Here is a 20010-nt window from a genome sequence, read left to right on the forward strand (position 1 = left end):
CAGTAGAGAAAACTTCTTCATCGGTAGTTTACTACACCAAAGAATTTCTCTCTCTCTCTCTCTCTCTCTCTCTCTCTCTCTCACACACACACACACACACACACACACACACACAAAATTACTAGTATACTAGTACCTGGCACAGAGTGAGCCTTTAATAAATTCTTGTTAAACTGTTACTTAACTCAAATGTTTTTGTCCTATGGTTAAAAAACCCACTGGTTTATTCTGATCCACTGGTTTCATATTGCTCCATCAGCTGAGAATTCATACTCTTAGGTTCCCCAACTCAACCCACTGTTCTCCTCTGATGTGCTATGGGCACTAATCTGGCAAAATGACTTCAGAGTTAACTTCCTTCTCTTCCTACTTCCACCCCTGGTAATGGAGGTGGGTAATATGGCAATGGAGATAGCTTCAGATAAAACATATTTGGGCATAGTGAAAAGACCCTTTCAGATATTCTATTACTCATGGAACCAGAGCCAAGATTCCCAACTATAAACTCAGTGGCTTTAACCCCAAGACTCTCCCTTAAAACAAATGAACTACCATGACCTATTTTTCAGATGCCACGGGGAGCAACATCCCATAAAATTATACTAAAGCACATAGGCAGGTATCCAAGTACTAGGACAGATGGAATGTCTCCCCATCCTTCCATCTCCAACTGTGACCACAATGGAGCTAACATATTGATTGGACCTGTTGGGAGTGGTTTTTTTTTGTTCAAAGGTAATGCTTATAGAGTAGTTTCTCCTAGGTACCAGGGAACATAGGCTCAGAGCCACAGTTGCCCCACCTCCTTGCTCTGGCCTGGCACTGCCACAAGAGGCTATATTGATATCTTTCCAAGAATAGTTGCATAAAACAGGCTGCCTTTGACTTAAGGGCTGATTTACTTGTCAACATGCGTCTAAACTAGCTTCCCTCCCCTCCCCTAAATACTACCCTGGCCCAACAGTTCACAGGCTGATTGATTGAAAGGATTGTGATAATTCTCCCCTGGCTCTTTCTTCTTGTGGTGAAATTCAATCTCAGGCCATTGACTTTTTTTCCTCTTCAATTGAGGGGAAAGTGGGATAAGACAGTGTAGTACAATGAACCCTGAAACTTTGTGTTACAGCATCTGGGCTTGATTTTTTCCACTTGTAGGTATCACTAGCGTGACCTTGGACACATCACTTATCTGTAAAATGAAAGGATTGGTTGGATTTGATGGTCTTGTACATGCATGCATTTCAGATGGAATTATCAAAGGCTTTTGCTTGTGAATTTTTCATTTAGTTTTGGTCCAGACCTCTAATTTCATTATCCTAGAGCAATGTTATCCAGCTCAAATAGAAAGGACAGCCATTAATGTAATATAAAGATCCCTACTATCTACATATTGGTTTAATTTTAAAATGTTTTCTAGTCATCTAGGTGGTTCCATGTGCACAGGATGTTGGGTCTAGAGTCAGGAGGACTGATCTTGCTGAGTTCAAATGCAACTTCAGCTATTTAATAGTTGGATAAGTCACTTGGCCTTGTTTGCCTCAGTTTATTCATCTGTAAAATGAGCTGGAGAAAGAAATGGCAAATCACTTTAGTATCTTTGCCAGAAAACCCCAAATAGGGTCACAAAGTTGACATGACTAAAAAATAACTGAACAACAACAAATGTTATCTATGTTTTGGTGTATTTCCAAGCACAGGACTCTATCCAGTACAGCAGATGTTTTCAAAGTGGGGTTCACATACTCCCAGAATTCCCCCAAGAGCCTTTCAGGGGTTCCTCAAGATCAAAACTATTTTCATAATAATCTAAGATGTGAAACTAAAATTACTTAAAATATACTTCCCTTTTCGAATTACTTATCTGGTAAGGCTGGATTTTCTTCACATCCTTCAACTAAAACAGCATATTGCAACAGATTGAATATAGAAGATATGAGAATCCAACTGTCTTCCATTAAGCCAGACATTAAAGAAATCTGCAAAAATATGGAAAACAATGCCCCTCTTTCTTTTCCCTGTTTTTTTGCTGCTGTTGTTTTGGAAAATATAGTTATTTTTTATGAAAATGTCATTTGGGGTAATATAATAGTTTATTATTCAGAAATGAATTTATAAATAAATATTTTAAAATTTTATTCACTTTAATTTTTAATGTGACAAATATTGATATAGTCCACATAAACAAAAGCCCTTTGGGATCCTCAATAATTTCTAAGAGTATAAAGTAGTCCTGAGACCAAAAGGTTTCAGAATCAGTGGTTTATACCAGGATGCTTTAGTGGAGGAGGTATAGGTAGACAATAAATCTTCTGAAAAAGATCTGGGGAGGTTTTGTGGACTTGAAAATCAATGAGCAAACAGCTTTACATACATGGTCCCTGTTCTTTGGAATGTACTCCTTTATCAACTCTCAGAAGATTGCTAGCTTCCTCTAAAGCACAGCTCAGGTACAATCTCCTACATGAAACTCTCCCTGATTCTCCCAGTTGTTAGTCCTCTCTTTGCCTCTTGATATGATATTGTAGTTACAGTGTATTTACTTATATTACCCATGTCCCAGAGCTACCCAAGATTGTAGGTTCATATAGACCAGGTCCAGTCTGGGGACTTGATACAGATACACAATTGTTTTTGAGCCCAAGAATAAGATTCTACATGTATTATTCCTTTGAAATTTTAGCTTAGTGTCAGCCTAAGCAATAGATTGGCATATTATTATTATCACTACATATAATGCTATAATAATATTAAGAAGAACAACAGAGATTCTGCATTGGAGTGGGAACTTCTTCATCTGGGAATTTTTAGTATCAAAGAAATAAGTTCAAGCTCCATACCTAATGTCAAGCCTGTTAAGATCTTTTTGGATCTTGATTCTGTCATCTAACATGTCAGCTATCTCTCTTAGCTTAGGCCTTCTGCAAATTTGATGGAGACACCTTTTCAGCTCATTTGTAAACAACACAAAGTCAACACTTCAGTGGAGACTTCCTTCCAAATTGAAATCAAACCATTAATGACAGCAACAACAACTATATTCTGTGTTTTAGGTATAATTTTGTCAGAAACAATTAATTACATCAAACTAATTTCAAGCACTTCTGATTAAGTGGGCAGGATTTCCCCACTCCTTTGAAAATCTCTTTCAAAAGAAAGGCCTGGAAAGTCCTCCACAAATTCAAGAAAGTGGAATGTGTACAAAGTGATAACAATGTCCTGGGATGATCAGCTGTGAATGACTTTGCTATTCTCACTAATACAATGATCCAAAACTATTCTGAAGGACTTATGATGAAAATGCTATCAATATCCAGAGAAAGAACTGATTATATCTGAATATAAATTGCAATATACTTTTTTTTTTTACTTTATTTCTTCTGAGGATTTTTTTGGGATGGAAAGAGATCTATGATTTCATTCATAACATTACTTTTATGGAAATGTTAGGAAAAAAAGAAAAGGAAAAAAAGCACTTTCCCATAAGCTATTTTGCAGTTACAATTTATAATATTTTCAAAAAATAGGCAAAATTCCACAGTCAAGATTAAATAAGTATTCTTAGTTTAGTTGGCAGTCTCAGAACAATATAAACAATATATATAATCCACAGAATACACTCTTTTCCACTTAAAAAAATCAGAACATTTGCCCTAGTCCTGTAGTCCCTCCCTATTCTCCACAGTCCTTTAAAGATCCCTTAAAGCATCCCTTACAAGGACATACACCTGTTCTGGGAAGTAGTTTATCTGGACCAGATTACTAGAACTCATTAAATTCAGGTGGCAACTCTTATCTCCCTACTTAATCTTGGGTTTTTATTTCCTATTAGACATTTTTATTCGGTCTTTTCAGGTCCAAAGATAATTCTCCTTGGCAGAGAAAAGAGAAGAAATATAAGAATTTAATAGTTCTATGTAAAGGGCAGGAACTTTGGAGAAATATACTTAAGGCTCAGTATGATTGATTTAGTGTTAAGGTGTTAACTCAGTGGAATTAATAAGACAATGGTTATCTAGTTTTACATTAACTTAGTACTTAATATAGTTCTACAAGATTGACACCTACGATGACATAATTATAATAAAGTATATAAGAGCCAACAAGGACTGGATGAGAGACATTTCATTTACATCAGCCTTGTGGTGGCTTTCCTGCATTTCCTCCACAGAGACCTAGGCCCGTCTGTCAGACCTCCAGAAAGCTAACCAGGTCCCAGGTGAAGGAGACAGACTGTGAGGGAGATAATAAAGAATTTGGACTTTATCCCTGACTATTCTTGTGGTGATTGCTCTGCTGTAACAAATGCTGGTCCCAAGACCTCCAGAAAGCAAACCAGGACATTATAGTTCTGCCTTCATTTTATCTTTTACTGTCACTTTAAAGCCAGGCCTTTGAAATCTTAACCTATTTGGCTCTAGAATTCTGGCCCTGTTTTTCTCCCCTTTTCCCCCACTCCATAGGTCCACTAAGGAAATCCAAACCATGCTTCATTTTTCTCTATCCTCCTTACTGTCTTCTTGTTAAATACTTTGCTCCTGAATTTATTTTTTATTTTTTATTTTTTTGGGATTTTTATTTTTTTTTAAATAACTTTTTATTGACAGAACCTATGCCAGGGTAGTTTTTTACAACATTATCCCTTGCACTCACTTCTGTTCCGATTTTCCCCCTCCCTCCCTCCGCCCTCTCCCCAAAGATGGCAAGCAGTCCTATACATGTTAAATAGATTGCAGTGGATCTTGGATATAATATATGTGTGCAGAACCAAACAGTTTTCTTGTTGCTCAAGGAGAATTGGATTTAGAAGGTATAAATAACCTGGGAAGAAGAACAAAAATGCAAGCAGTTTACATTCATTTCCTAGTGTTCTTTCTTTGGGTGTAGCTGCTTCTGTCCATCCTTGATCAATTGAAACTGAGTTAGATCTTGTCTTTGTTGAAGAAATCCACTTCCATCAGAATACATCCTCATACAGTATCGCTGTTGAGGTATATAATGATTTCCTGGTTCTGCTCATTTCGCTCAGCATCAGTTCATGCAAGTCTCGCCAATCCTCTCTGTATTCTTCCTGTTGGTCATTTCTTACAGAACAATAACATTCCATAACATTCATATACCACAATTTACTCAACCATTCTCCAATTGATGGGCATCCACTGAATTTATTTTGAAACCTTGCCCACTTCCTTTCTAGTTTTGGAACCACAATTAAATCAGTACTTGTGCTACTCCTCAAAGAGTATGTCAATCTACTGGTCACCATCCTGCACACTCACTAGAGGTGAAGTTTCCTTGAAAATTAAGTCACCTAAAATGGCTCTTACCTTAAGTTCTCTGGTAACCCTTTGGGACTATAGCCTTACACTGTTGCTCAAGCCTCCTCCAGTATGCTTTCCATTAGCAATCAGCCAATAAATTCAATTAGCTCTGTGCAAAAGTATTTTTTCAAGTAACATAGCAAAAAGATTCTTTATAAAACACTCCCTCTGTCCCAGGTTGGGGATACATATTCACACTGTAAATATACACAATCCATTTGAAAAGTAGGCTCAAACTTAAAGTATAGTGGTAGTGAAACTCAAGTTCAGAATATGGAGCAAAGGCAACTCACAACTCCTAGTACTACAGATTCTTGATAAACTTTCTTTTTCCACAATATCCTTATGAAACTCTGGACTGGCTGTAAAGATGTTTTTTACAGTTAATATTTTCCTTCTATTTCTAAATACGTTGTTTTTATTTGAGCAAAACCTTTCCAATTTCATATAAAAATTTATTCCTATGATCTTTTTATTTTCCTATGATCTTCTTTATCCCTTTTGATTAAGAAGTGTTCTCCTATGCATAGTTGTGAAAATATTTCCTTCCTTGTTCTCTAATTTTGTTGATGCAGGGCCATCTCCAGTCATCTTGATCTTGTGATCTTGCCCCTGGACCCAGATAGCTCTGGAAGAGAAAGTGAGATTGGTGACTTTGCACAGCTCACCCACAATTAAATTCAACTCACTTGCATGTCATAGCATCACTTTCCTGGTATTATGGTCCTCTTTGAAAATGAAGGACAAATAACAATCTCTATGAATAGACCTGCCTCACTGAGGATCCAACTGAACTGATCAATTGGGCAACACAGCTCTTCCTCCCCTCCTCTTTTCCTCCTTCCCTCATTCTCTCACTTCCTTCTTTTTTCCCTTCCTCCCTTCCAATCTTTCTTCCTTATCATACTCTTATCTGCAGAAGCTCTGTCCAAAGGAATGTGAATTTTTTTTTATACCTAAAACAGGGGCTAAAACAGGATTAGGAGCTAGATTTCTTTCTTGAGGATCATGAAAGATCCTCAAGATCTTTGATCTTGAGAAGTAGTTTTTTCTACTTAAACCCAAAGTTTAAGTATCAAAGAAATCTCAAATTTCTTTTTTGGGAAAAGAAACCCAAATCACTCTGTTCTCATTGATTGGCCAACAATAGGCCCTAATCGATCATTGTTTGGGCCTTAAATAGTAATTCTTTCTATTTTGGCCTAAAATCTTTAGGGTTTTCCTCTCCCAGATCTTTGTTGTGTTGTGTTTTTTTTTTGATTAGGTAAAAGAGGTCATTCTTTGCCTCAATTCTTACCTAGCCTTAATCACTGAATGGGCATTGCCTCAGTCAAAACTGAGACCTGTTAAAGATCTTAGCTTAAAAAGGCCAAAGTCTCCCATTGCATCCAGGGCCATCTCTACTCCTCCTGATCTAAATCTTCTCACTGGACCCAAATGATTCTGGAGGAGAAAGTAAAGTGGATGACTTTTCAGAGCCCTCCCTCATGTAAATCCAATTCACTATGTTTTGACATTACCTCCCTATTGTCAGGGTCTTCAACAAGATTGAAGGACAAACACCAACAATTTGTTAATGAGGTGAATACACTGTCTAAATCAAAATATGAGTCCATGGTCACTATATGTGTTGTTTCTCCCTATTAGAATATAAGATTCCTGAAAGCAAGGATTGTCTTGATTTTTGTGTTTGTATCCCCAGCACTTAACATAGTATTTGGTGTATAGAATTGCTTAATAAATGCCTTTTCATTCTGAGTGAAAGGGGAAACTGAGGACTTCTCAAAATAACAACCTTGGGTAATTGAAGACTCAGCACCAAGGATCTGTTTAATTATTAGGTTCTGGGAGAAGAGCAAAGACTTGCTCTTTCAGCAGAAAACATTTAAGAGATAACCCTTTGACCTTTACTCAACTGCTTAGAGAAAAACCTGACTAATTGTTTAATTACTTGGAGATACACAAGAAGTCTCCAAGCTCGCCATCCCTATCTGATTAACTAAGAAAAGCCTGAAACAGACCAAATCCCCTTAGTTACTAGCTTAGTAATTTAGAAACCTTAAACTCCTCTTGATTAATTATTTACCTTTGAAGCAAGACAGACCATTTTTTCTTAATAACATTTTTGAAACATTTATTGCTTAACCAAGATCCTGATACCACAAAAAGCCCACCTGTATTCCAAAGACAAATAAGGAATAAAGATCAAGTTGGCCGATGATTTTAAAAGGATTAACATGAGATGGGTGGACAAATAGAGTTTCTCTAAACCTTGACTATATAACTATCCTCATTACTTCTGTAAAATTGGCTTTCCTTGCTCCAGACTTTCTGGTGAAGGGACTGCCCCGCTTCTCCTGAGAATTGAAATAGAGAAATTTTCTGTTTTGTACCATGTCTTTGAGTAGTCAATTCCAGTTGGAATCTTTGCATCCCACACAATTCATTCATTTTTGCATATACACTCAGTCCCGTTCCGTTCCCAAAGGGCAAATGCATTCACAACAGTTCCAACACAATCTTACAAACAAGCTATTGAGTCTTACATGCAGGAAATAGATAAAACTAGCAACAACATGAAATTATCTTCTTTTTTTTTTCGTGGAACAGAGTGCTAAGACCCCTCTCACCTAAACTGATGATTCAACATTTATTCGATCCTTGCAAGAAGAGATCCAAGCGCAGCTCCTGGACAGTCCATCATGGCATGTGACACATGGCAGAAGCAGAGAATAGATTATATAGCAGAAAATATGCAGGCTATACCCACCTTCCTGTTGATTTTTAAATTCACTGGATGGATTGAAAAGGAAGTAACCATTAACCCAATGGTCAACAACGCTATCTACTTCCTGGGGGTCACTTAACCTCCTGAAGCTTAGATCTAGGATTTGACCTCTTCCATCTACTGTCCTCTGAGAATAGGGATCACATGACTTCCTGAAATTTAGGCCTAAGGTCTGACCTACTATATCCTATAGTCTCTGAGAAATCTTCACTGACCCCATGAAATAATCACCAAAAGAAAGCTCAGAAAAATCAGAAAACCACCTTCTCCATTAACACTTATCTCTTTGCCATGCAGAAAACAGAGACAAGGTAGCAAAGGACAGCATCAGCTTATAATACAAATTATATTCATTTGATGTTCTAGAAAATAATGGAAGATTATAAGTAGTATTACGTGACAGAACAGTGAAAAACAGTAGAAGGAGAAATAAGTTTACAAGCTTGGGGAGAGACACAACTAAGCCAGATTATCCCCAAAGTATTTATAGAGGAAACTAAAGACAAATGAATGTGAAATGGAAAGATACACCAGCATTTCTGTAATAATTTGTATTTATCACTTTTATGTTCTATCATTTTAATAACTATAGGAGGCAGAGGAAATAACAGTCAAAAAAATGAAGTGAAGAAGAGTGTTTGGATTTGAAATGCAGGGCTAAAGGAAACAAAATTTTAATGGGTCAGGGATGGAAAGATTTTTTTTTATTTGAAAGATGTTTTATTGATGACTTTTTGTTCTTACACAAATCATTTCCTGATATACCACAAATAGTTAAATAAAATGGAATGGCAAAAATCACTTCTGGCATCACTCTCTACAGAGAGATATGAAGTGCATTTTATCATTAGTTAGGATTATCATAGGCTTTGTCAAAGTAAAAAACTCTTTTATCTGTTATTACTCAATACCTTAAAAAGATTTTCTTGCAGTTACTTTGTAAAAATTATTATTGGGATTAATGAAACAAAAGTATCAGATTAAAAAAATACTGCCAGTTGTCATCTGTAATATAGAACACAATGGCCCTTTAAGGCCTCTTTCATTTCTAAATCTATGATTCTATATAGGACTGCTTAAGAATTGAAGTAGGAAGAAAGATCTTATTGAAGCCTGATTAAAAAAATACTTACACAATTTGCATGGAGTATATTCACAGGTTAAATTATGAAGATTATTTATTTTTAATTGTGTTAATATGAGAATGGAGTTTTAAAAGTCTTCAGTAAAGATATAATTTTGAGGCAACTTTCAAAAGAGAAATCTATTATACATTAGATATTCCCTGGTAACATCTCTTTTTTCCTTACTCTTCTCTTTTTTCATGTTCTCTTTCTTTCCTTCTTTTCCCACTCCTTTTCATTGCTCAAAAAGGAAGTTCCTCTGGTAATAAGCAGTTGCCTCAAAGAGAAAACACCTCTAAGAAAAATGAAGATTTCTTTCTTATATGAGAATGCTTTCCATGACTACTCCAATTTACAATGATGGAAAGATTTTTTTTTAAATACTGCATCAAAGATCAAAATGATTAAGGAAGAAAAGGAAAAAGATGACATTATTATCCAAAAAAGTGACCGCCAAAAACTACTGAACCATAGTTCTACTTTTTGCCTCTGTAAAATCTTTATGAAAATAATCTGTACACCTATTAAAGGTATTCTTGATAACAAGAAAACAGGTAAATTTTCACAAGTGGTTCTTTATAGTAGATAACATACAACCACAAAAACAACTTTATTCCTGGCTTCTCTGATTAAAAATATTAATTGAACGAGGGACAAAACAGGGAGATATACAGTCACCAAAAAGTTTTCATCAAAAATCAGTAAGAATGTCTAGTTACATGACACAGTGTATATAGTACTGACCCTGTAGTCAGAGGAAATGAGTTCAAATCCAGTCTCAGACACTTACTACCTATATAACCCTGAGCAAGTCACTTAATACCTATTACCTATTTTTGGGGGAAAAAAAGAATGGACAGTTCCAAATAGATAAATAGATGAGAAATTCCCCTGAGATTGAAAGGTTCCTAGATGTTCCTATTTTCAGATAACTTCATGTTGCTTATTTCACAACCAAAAAACCCAGAAGAATCTCCTTTATGTAATCCATTCAAAAAAGATTTGTCTAACAGTCTATACTGGAAAGAAACAAATAATCAAATATATATGGAAAATGTATGGGAGAACTACATGTTAGAATGTGCCTACTATTTGTCTTAGAATACCAAGTTTAGATACTAACTCCTACTCTTACCTAGTTTTATGACAGTCAAATCATTGATTTCTTTGAACTATAGTTTCTACATCACTACAATAGAGACAACACAATATTTGTGCTGCTTACTTCATAGGGTGTTATAAGGAAAGTGCTTTATCAGCCTTGAAACTTTATATAAATGTGAACTTTTGTGAGCTGCTGATAAATATATTACTTAGATTATAACATTCAATTAGATGGAAAACCTATTCAGGCAGTTCATTGTAACATATATTTTAGATAGGCATTGAGCTGTGCTCAGCAGTAAATAGGAAAATAGAAGGCTAGATTCCTATTTGGGAAACTGAACAATGTTTTTAACAATCCCATGTGGAGCCATGATAGTAAATTAGAAGAAACCTGACTGAACTTTCTCAACATTCCATTTCAAACAACATTAAAATCATGCATTGATTCAAATTTTGGTGAGCAGAGTCAACAAAAGATCAGAGAGAGACATTTTTCCAGCCTAGAAAATTTAGGAGATCAGCATACATGTGTGACACCAAGGTAGAGGCTTATCTAGAGTTCACATTTGCATTGACAGCAACAGTGACTTCAATAGCAGCTTCAGAAGCTCTCAGCCCAGAAACAGAGAATCAGACAACTGTCCAGAAAAAGAATACAAGGGACCCTTTGCTGTCACAGGGTACAACTGGCACTGATTTGCAACTTTATTCTCCATATGCAGTTCAGGGTTGCAGTTTGAGGATGGTAGGGGAGGGGCAAGTATTGGCTGTTGAAGAAAGTAAAGGTCCTTGTTGTAGTTCTAAGACAAAGAGAATGCAGTTTGTGACTGCAGTAAACCAGGGAACCTTTCCTGGGTAAAGACCAAAGTGCAGATCAGGAGAGTAGTGACCACATCTTTCCCAGGATCACACCACCTTGGAAGCACCAAAAATTTGTACACTCTCAGAACTAGCTTTGAAAACATTAGCACACAAAAAGCCTGAATTTTGGCATAGTTCCTCCCCGTTCCACAGTGAGGAGAGTTCAACTTTGACATAGAGTTTAAGAAAATGATCAAACAGCAAAAAATAATTTAAGCATAAAAAAGCTACTATGGTAGATACAAATAAAGACTCAACAAAAAATGCTAATTGAATCTAAGTCCAATAATAATTCCTGGAAGAGTTAAAGAAAGATAGAAGAGTGCTATAAGAAAAAAATGGAAAAAATAATGATGCAAGAAAAGTATGTAAATAGAATTAACAGCTTGGTAAAAGAGGCACAACAATATTGAAGAAAAGAACTACTTAATATTGGAGAAAAGAACTACTTAAAAAACCAAAACTGACCAAATGGAAGAAAAGGTACAAAATCTCACTGAAAAAAAATAATTTCTTAAAAATGAGAATTGGGTAATTGGAAGCTATTGACTCCATACAACATTAAGAAACAATAAAATAAAGTCAAAAATGATTTTAAAATAGCAAATGTGAAATATTTCATCAGAAAAACACTTGATCTAGAAAATAGATCAAAGAAGGATAATTTAAGAATTATGGACTGATATATACTTATTTTGTATTTAATTTATACTTTAATATATTTATCATGTATTGGTCATCCCACCATCTAGGGAGGGGTTGGGGGGAAGGAGGGGAAAAATTGGAACAAAAGGTTTGGCAATGGTCAATGCTGTAAAATTACCCATACATATAACTTGTAAATAAAAAGCTATTAAAAAAAAAGAATTATGGACTGCCTGATCATGGACCATGATCCGAGAAAGAGCATGAACATAATATTTCAAGAAATTATCAAGGGAAATTGCTCTTTATTTCATTAAATATCCACTTTTTCCCCTTGAAGGATTATACTCAGTTTTGCTGGATAGGTTATTCTTGGTTATAAACATAAATCCGTTGCTTTCCGGAATATTATTTCTAAGTCCACGACTTCTTTAATATAGAAGCCACAATATATTGTATGAACTTAACTTTGACTCCACAATATTTGAATTGTTTCTTTCTGGCTATTTAGAGTATTTTCTCTTTGGCCTACAACCTCTGGAATTTTGTCTATAATATTCCTGAGAGTTTTCATTTAGGGAGCTCTTTCAATAGATGTTTAGTGGATTTTTTTTTAATTTCTATTTTACCCATTGAATCTTCCCCCTCACTTCTTTCCCTCAATTATAATAGGTGTTTTGTGCCTCTTCATGTGATCCTATTTGTCCCATTATACCTCCCCTTTCCTCTTCTCCCACTATAATCATTTCCCCAGTAACATATACAGTTCTTAAGAGTTACAGATATTTTTCCCATCTAGAGATATAAACAATTTAACCTTTAAATAATATATATTTTCCCCTTGTTTACCTTTCTATACTTCTTCTGAGTCCTATGTTTGAAGATTAAATTTTCTGTTTAGTTCTGTTTTTTAATACAAATGATTGAAAGACTGTTACTTCATATGAAGACCCATCTTTTCCTTTGAAAGATGATGCTCAGTCTTGCTGGGTAGTTAATTCTTGGTTGTAATCCTAGGTCCTTTGCCTTCCAGATTATATATTCCAGGTCCTCCAATACTTTATTGTAGATACTGACAGAGCCGGAGTAATTCTGACTGTTGCTCTTTGATACCTGAATTGCTTTTATCTGGCAGCTGGCAGTAATTTGTCCTTGAGAGTATAGTTCTAAAGTTTCCCAGCAATGTTCCTTAGGGTTTTTATTGTGGAATCTCTTTCCAAAGGTAATTGATGGATTTTTTCAATGACTAGTTCCCCCTCTGTTTCTAGCATTTCAGGGCAGTTTTCCCTGATGATATCTTTAAGAATGCTATTCAGCACTAGACTAGAGTTGAATAGAAAATTTGACAAACACAAGGCTCTCTTACATAAAAGAGTAAAAAGAGTAAATATGGAAGCATAATTAAAAGGGTCTCAAAATGTTAATCTGTTTACATTCTTATTTGGGAAGATAATACATGTAACTTCTAAGACCTTTATCATTATTAGGGACAGTTAAAAGGAATTTATATAGACCTAGGGCATGGATATGAGTCAATTATATAAAAATGATCTTCCCCCAAAAAATAAAGGGGAGAAAAAAGAGGTTTGCACTGGTAGAAGGGAGAGATAGAATAGGGAAAATTTTCTCTCAATGACAGTGATATACAAGCAAGAGTTTTTATAGAGAAGGGGATAATGTGGGTGGTAAGATGGCAGGCAATGCTTGAACCTCACTCACATTAGAATTAGCTCAAAGAGAAAAATATACATACATTCAGTTGTATTCAGAATATTCAGAAATATAAGGGAAGGGAAATGTAGGGAAGGGAAAGGAATAAGGGGAGTGGGAGGTTATAATTAAAAGGAGGATAGATGGGAGTAGAATAAAAAGAGAGAGAAGAGCAATAATAAAATGGGTTAGAGAGGAAAAAACACAATTAATAATTATAATTGTACAGGAAAATGGGATGCACCCTTAAAGCAGAAGCCACTAGCAGAATGGTTTAAACAGTAGAATCCAACAATATGTTGTTTATAAGAAACATACTTGAAACAAAAAAAAAAAACACATACAGAGTTAAATTAAAGCACTGGAGCAGAACTAATATATTTCAACTAAATTTTAAAAGTCAGGAGCAGCAATCATGACCTGACAAAGCAATGTTGTTCATTTGTTTCAATCGTGTCCTACTCTTATGACCCCATTTGGGTTTTTCTTGGCAAAGACACTGAAGTAGTTTGACATTTCCTTCTCCAGCTTATTTTAAAGATGAGGAAACTAAGGCAGATAGAAGCTAAATGATTTGCCCAGGACCACACAGCTAGTAAGTGCCAGAGGTTGGATTTAAACTTAGGTCTTCCTTACTCTAGGCCCAGGGCTCTTATCCACTGCACCACCTAGTTGCCTTTTCAGATGAAGCAAAAACAAAAATAGATTTAATAAAAAGAAATAATCCCACTTTTATGAGATTCTTGAATTCCAAATTTTCTCCCTCCCTCCCCAAGAAAACAAGCAATCTGATTTGATTATACATGCACAATCATATTAATCATATTTCCACATTAGTCATCTTGGCAAGCAAGAATCATAACAAAAGGGAAAATCATGAGAAAGAAAAAAACCCCAAAAATGAAAATAGTATGATTCAATTCCCATTTAGACCACTTAGTTCTTTGGATGTGGATAGCCTTTTCCATCATGAGTCTTTTGAAATAAGATGTCTTGGATCATTGCACTATTGAGAAAAGCTAAGTCTACAATAGTTGATTCTTGCACAATGCAGCTGTTAGTGTGTATAATGTTTTCCTGGTTCTGCTCACTTCACTCAGAATCAATTCATATACATCTTTCCAGGTTTTTCTGAAATCTGCGTGCTCATCATTTCTTATAGCACAATAGTATTTCATTACATTTATATATTGTAACTTGTCTGACCATTTCCCAGTTGATGAGCATCCCCTCAATTCCCAGTTCTTTGCTACCACAAAAAGAGCTGTTATGAATATTTTTGTATTCCTTTTGGTCCTTTCCCCATTTTATGATTACTTTGGGATATATTAGTGGTAATGTTGGATTAAAGGGTATGCATAGTTTTATAGCCCTTTGGGCATAGTGGAACTGAAAATTTAAAAAGAAAAGAATACTAAAAATATTTTTTAAAAAAATTTATAGGTAATCAGAAAATATTTAATAAAATATATTAATTTTTTTTCAAATAGAGAAAAAAACAAACCAATCCCAGTCAACTCCCTTCCACCAATATCTACTTTTTTTTTTTTTAACATGAATGTTCTCCTATTGGTTCTACTTGAGTGTAAACCATGCAATTACATAATCTTGGAATGATCAGATTTCAGAAGACCCAAAGAGCAATGGAAATGAGTGTGGTGGAAGGAAGAAGGATGCAGCATATTAAAGAGTTTGACTTATGAGAAAAAACTGGCTAAAAAAAAGATATTAACAAGTATTGTCCAATTTATAATTAGAAAAGGAGGTGGGCTGCACAATCCCAGTGTTGTAGTAGTTTCCCCAAAATATTAAAGCCCTAAAGGAAAGCCTATAACATGTTGAGTAGATCATCCAGGGAAGATCTAAAGAAGTTCATTGGCAATGGAGAATGAGAAGACTAGAATGGGTTGCAATTGTCATCGATGGAGAATGATACTCACACTCAGGGAAAAAAAATATCTATTATGAATGTATTAGTTTATCAAATTACCTATTGATAACCTTGGAATCTTAGAAGAAATAGAATTTTATCTAAGACAGATATATTTTAATATTAATATAATTTAAATAAGAATCTTTAATTCACTTTCATTCATTCTCAGCAGGAACTAATGCCTATAATAACTTTTACAAAACTATAATTTTACATCTCTTTATGAAGTTTGCTTAAAATGATGTCTATCTCAATTATTGATACTTCCTTCTTTGAGGTTGAATGGAACTTAGGAAAACATGTTGACTCCAGAATTGGAGAATCTTGGTTTGAATCCTAACTTTGCCACTTACTACCTGCGTGAAATTGGACAAATCACCTTTTAGGATCTTAGTTTGCTTATCTTTAAATTAAGAGGGTTAGATTAGATAGCTTCTAAAGTCCCTTTTAGCTCTAAGTGAAAATTCTATTCACACTTGATCAGCTTTAGAACATCCCTGTATCAGGACTACTATGTTAATTTAAATACACACACATATATACATATACACACATATATAAACAATTATTTGGGACTATTTTATAATCCAAATGAATGATGAGACACAAGTCAGTCAAGAAATTAAAATTTCCCAATATTTCCACTGCTTTATATTGTGTTCAGAGGGAATAGAGCATCAGTAGGGAAGAGGTAGAAAAAAAAATTCTCTCCTACTTTTTCCCCTTCTAGGGTTTATGATTGCCTTTATTTTCTCTCAGTCTTGGCCTGAGGATACCAATTCCTTCAGGCACTGACCTGTAACAGTAGCTTCCTAGTAATCCACTGGATACTGCTGCAATAAGAAACCAAGGGAGAATCCTGCAGCTATTCTTACTTAGAGCCTCATTCCCCTGGAAGGAGGGTAAAATTAATGGTCCATCTCCTTCAGAGTGGTGAGAGTTAAAGGACTCTGGGAAGGAGCCCCACCAGAAATATCTGTTGATATTGCATGAAATTCTATCATTGCAAGTTTCCTATTAAAATCCCCCCCAAAATGCATTAAACTGTTACCAACTATTCACAGCTGTACATGATTTGTAATATATAGTACTTTCTAGCTCGCCTGCTAATCCAAAACAGTTTTTGATAGGAGAGCAGAGGGGAGTACTATGAGAAAGACTAGAGGATGGTATCTCTCCATTCTTCTCCTCATTAAGTGTTTTGCCCAGGGTCACAAACTACTAAGTGATGTAATTTGTGATGTGAGGTTTGACATTAAGTGATGTGGTTCAAGGACCAAGATGATGTAGGTGATATAGACATCAGATGATGATAAAAAGTTGGGGTTTGGTCATGGGAAGAATTCACAATGGCTATTCTCTTTGGCAAAAAGTAAATTTATTGAGGGGACTAGATTACAAACAAAATGAGGGGAATGGTAAATATGAAATAGAGACGGAGAGTATATGAAAGACAAATTCCTCAGTGGAACTCATACGTACCAGTAGAAAGGAAGTACCCCCATGTGATTGAGTCATGCCCTTAGCAGGCAGGCTAAATCCTGAAAGAGACTTAGCAACTTAAAAGAGTTAATTATCTGTAAGAAGAAGTGGGGTTGGTAAGTATAGTAGAGTTAGGGGAGATACCATGTGGCATGGAGAAGGAGAGGTAAAGAATGGTGGAGTGACTCAAAGGAGTGTAACAACCATGGAATGATCCATAAGTAGATTTCATAGGGAAAATTTAACCTCAGGGACATGATTGGAATTTCTGCAGAGGGTAGATCTCATACCTTTAACATAACTTGGATTTCAGACTGGACCACCTCCCCCAAAGTGTGGGACCATGGACCTAAATTGATCTCTATTAGAGCTTTCTGCCTGCTTGCCTGAAGGATCAAGTCTTTAATTTCTCTTGGTCCAAAACATCATTCAGAACTTCATCTCTAAGTATCTGAGGTTATATTTGAACTCAAGTCCTCCTGACTCTAGGGGTAGTGCTCTGTCCCCCATATTACCTAGTTTCTTCTTTTTCCTTTTTTGTAAAAAAGTTTATTCTTTTCAGAAAATGCCATTTACTAATCATCTGCTCATTTCTGTTTTTCCTTCCTCCCCATGCCACAATATTTCTCCTCTCCACATCATATTCATTTTCATCATCCTTTCCAGTACTTTTCCATCCCAGCTAGCATTGTGTCCATACCAGCAGAATTAGGCTGGCAGAGTTCACACTCTATTCCTTATTTTAGCAGCAATAGGCTACTCTGTCCAAGTTGTTTATGAGCAGTGGAGTGTAATGACCAACTCTTTGGAATTCTTTTTTATGCCACGACCTCTGGGACAAATTATTCCAACCCAGTGGTAGACCTGGGCATAAGCACTTGTCCACAAACCACTTACTGGTTCATACAAATACAGAATTCAGTACACACAAACACAGTGTACAGACAAGCCAACAGACACATAGAAAGCAATTTCCCCATTCTAAAGAGTAATAAAAATAGCCTTCTCCCTGGAGCCAAAAATGCATCTCATACCTCTTGCCACACACCAAGGATTATGTGCTGTGTTTGATCTGGGCTCAGATTGGGAAAGGAGACAGCTCTGTAATCATGACAGCATGGAGGAGGTCTGGAACTTCTGTTAATTTATAAAGCAAGTCTGACTCAAGGGAGCAAACTGTCCCAGTCTCTCTCTCTTCCTGCCCAAACACTCCCACTTCAGGAATACGCTCCAGGAATAAGTAGCTTCAGTCTCCATAAAGGTGATCCTAAAGACAAAGCTACAGATTAAGCCACAAAAAATACTCCTAGATCTCATAATGACAGCCCAAAAGTATTAAGGAAGGGGAACTATTGGGTTTCTATGACATTTCCTCTTTTATCTTTTTGCAAGTGAGTCAACGACTCTGTGTCTCAGTTTCCTCATCTATAAAAGAAGAGGGTCTTTTGACCCTACCAACTCTAAATCTATAATCCTGTGATCCTATGACTCTAATGAAGAGTAATTCAGCACCTCCTGTGACAGCACATTCTACTCCTGGATGACTCATTCTTAGGAAGCCTTTCCTGATGTCACCCAAATACTACCTTTATTATTACTTCTCTGATGAAGAGAAATACATACCTGGAAGGAAGCCTGAAGATCAAATATGACCTCTTTAATTTGCACCAGGAAAAAAAAACAATAGGGAACAATATGTTGAAGGGACAGGTTGCTTTTCCTCCCAGTCCTGGCCTCACAATAACTGGGGGAAAAAATAACTCTAAAATTCAAATGCATATTCTGGGAATTGTATTCCACACAGAGAGCATTCTCTTCTACTCTGGGGAGAGACAGAAACTATTGCAAACTCAGACTCAAGGGGAGGTTCAAAACAGAAAGTGCAACAGAAAAGGAAGAAAAAAGATCACAGCAAAAGAGAGTGGGCAAATGTTAGGGCGTGGTCAATGGTTAGCAGCAACAGTGATAGTGATGTAAAAGATGTGGTGGAGAAGGACAGAGAAGTCTCTACGTGTATTTTGGGTGGTGGATCCAGAAACTAAAGATTGCTGATTGATTAAATCTTTTGAGAAAGCTGCACACACACAAAAAAATTGGAAATGGAGGGGGTGCATGAATTGAGGAATGAATGGCTGTCTGTACATGTAGTATGTAACTCAGGCAGCCAAGTTATATATTCCAGCACAATGGCTACAATGCTAGACTTGGAGGAAAGAAGAACTGAGTTTGAATTCTACCTCAGATACTTAACTTCTCTCAGTCTCAGTTTCTTTATTTGTAAAATTTGGATAACAGTATCTACCTTACAGAATTGCTATGAGAATTGAATGAGATACCATATATAAAACACTTTGTAAACTTTAAAATGCTAGCCATTGTTATTAAATTATAAATTTGATAGGATACTATTGTGCTATGAGAAATGATAAAGAGTATATATATCTTTTGAGAAGAGTATTGGATCAAGATAGAGCAGCTCCCATCTTTGAATTCTATGGCTTACCAACTAACATTGTTCTCTGAGAGCCAGCATTGTTTATAGCACTCCCAAAGATGGGTAGCCTCAGGATTTCTCAAAAATTGCTTCATTCTCCATAGGAGTTTCCTAAGAGTCATCAAGATGAAGGACTCAAAAGCATAGAGATAGACTTAGATAATTCAGGAATTTATTTTGCATTACCCCAAGTTTTAAATATTAGATGTCTAATCTCAGGTCGTCTTGACTCTAGGGCTGGTGCTCTATCCACTACACCATCTAGATTCCCCTTGAATATGTGTTAATTGCAAGAACTGTATAATTCTTTCTTTCTCAGTTGGGGAGTGGAGGAAAGAAAAGCAGATTTTTTGTTGACTGGAAAACATTTTGATTTTAAAAAGGAAAATAAAGAGAAAGTTGCAGAAGGTTTTGTCTTCCATTGCTCCCTCCTTGGGCCTGTCCCTAGCAGGTGCTTCCTATATATTTGTCTCTATTTCTTTAAGCTCTTTCTATTTGCTAGTTTTTTCATATAAAAACTGTGATCAGCCTTAAATCCTTAGTGATGC

This window comes from Sarcophilus harrisii, chromosome 2 (genome assembly GCF_902635505.1).
Source record: "Sarcophilus harrisii chromosome 2, mSarHar1.11, whole genome shotgun sequence".
Classification (NCBI taxonomy): Eukaryota; Metazoa; Chordata; class Mammalia; order Dasyuromorphia; family Dasyuridae; genus Sarcophilus; species Sarcophilus harrisii.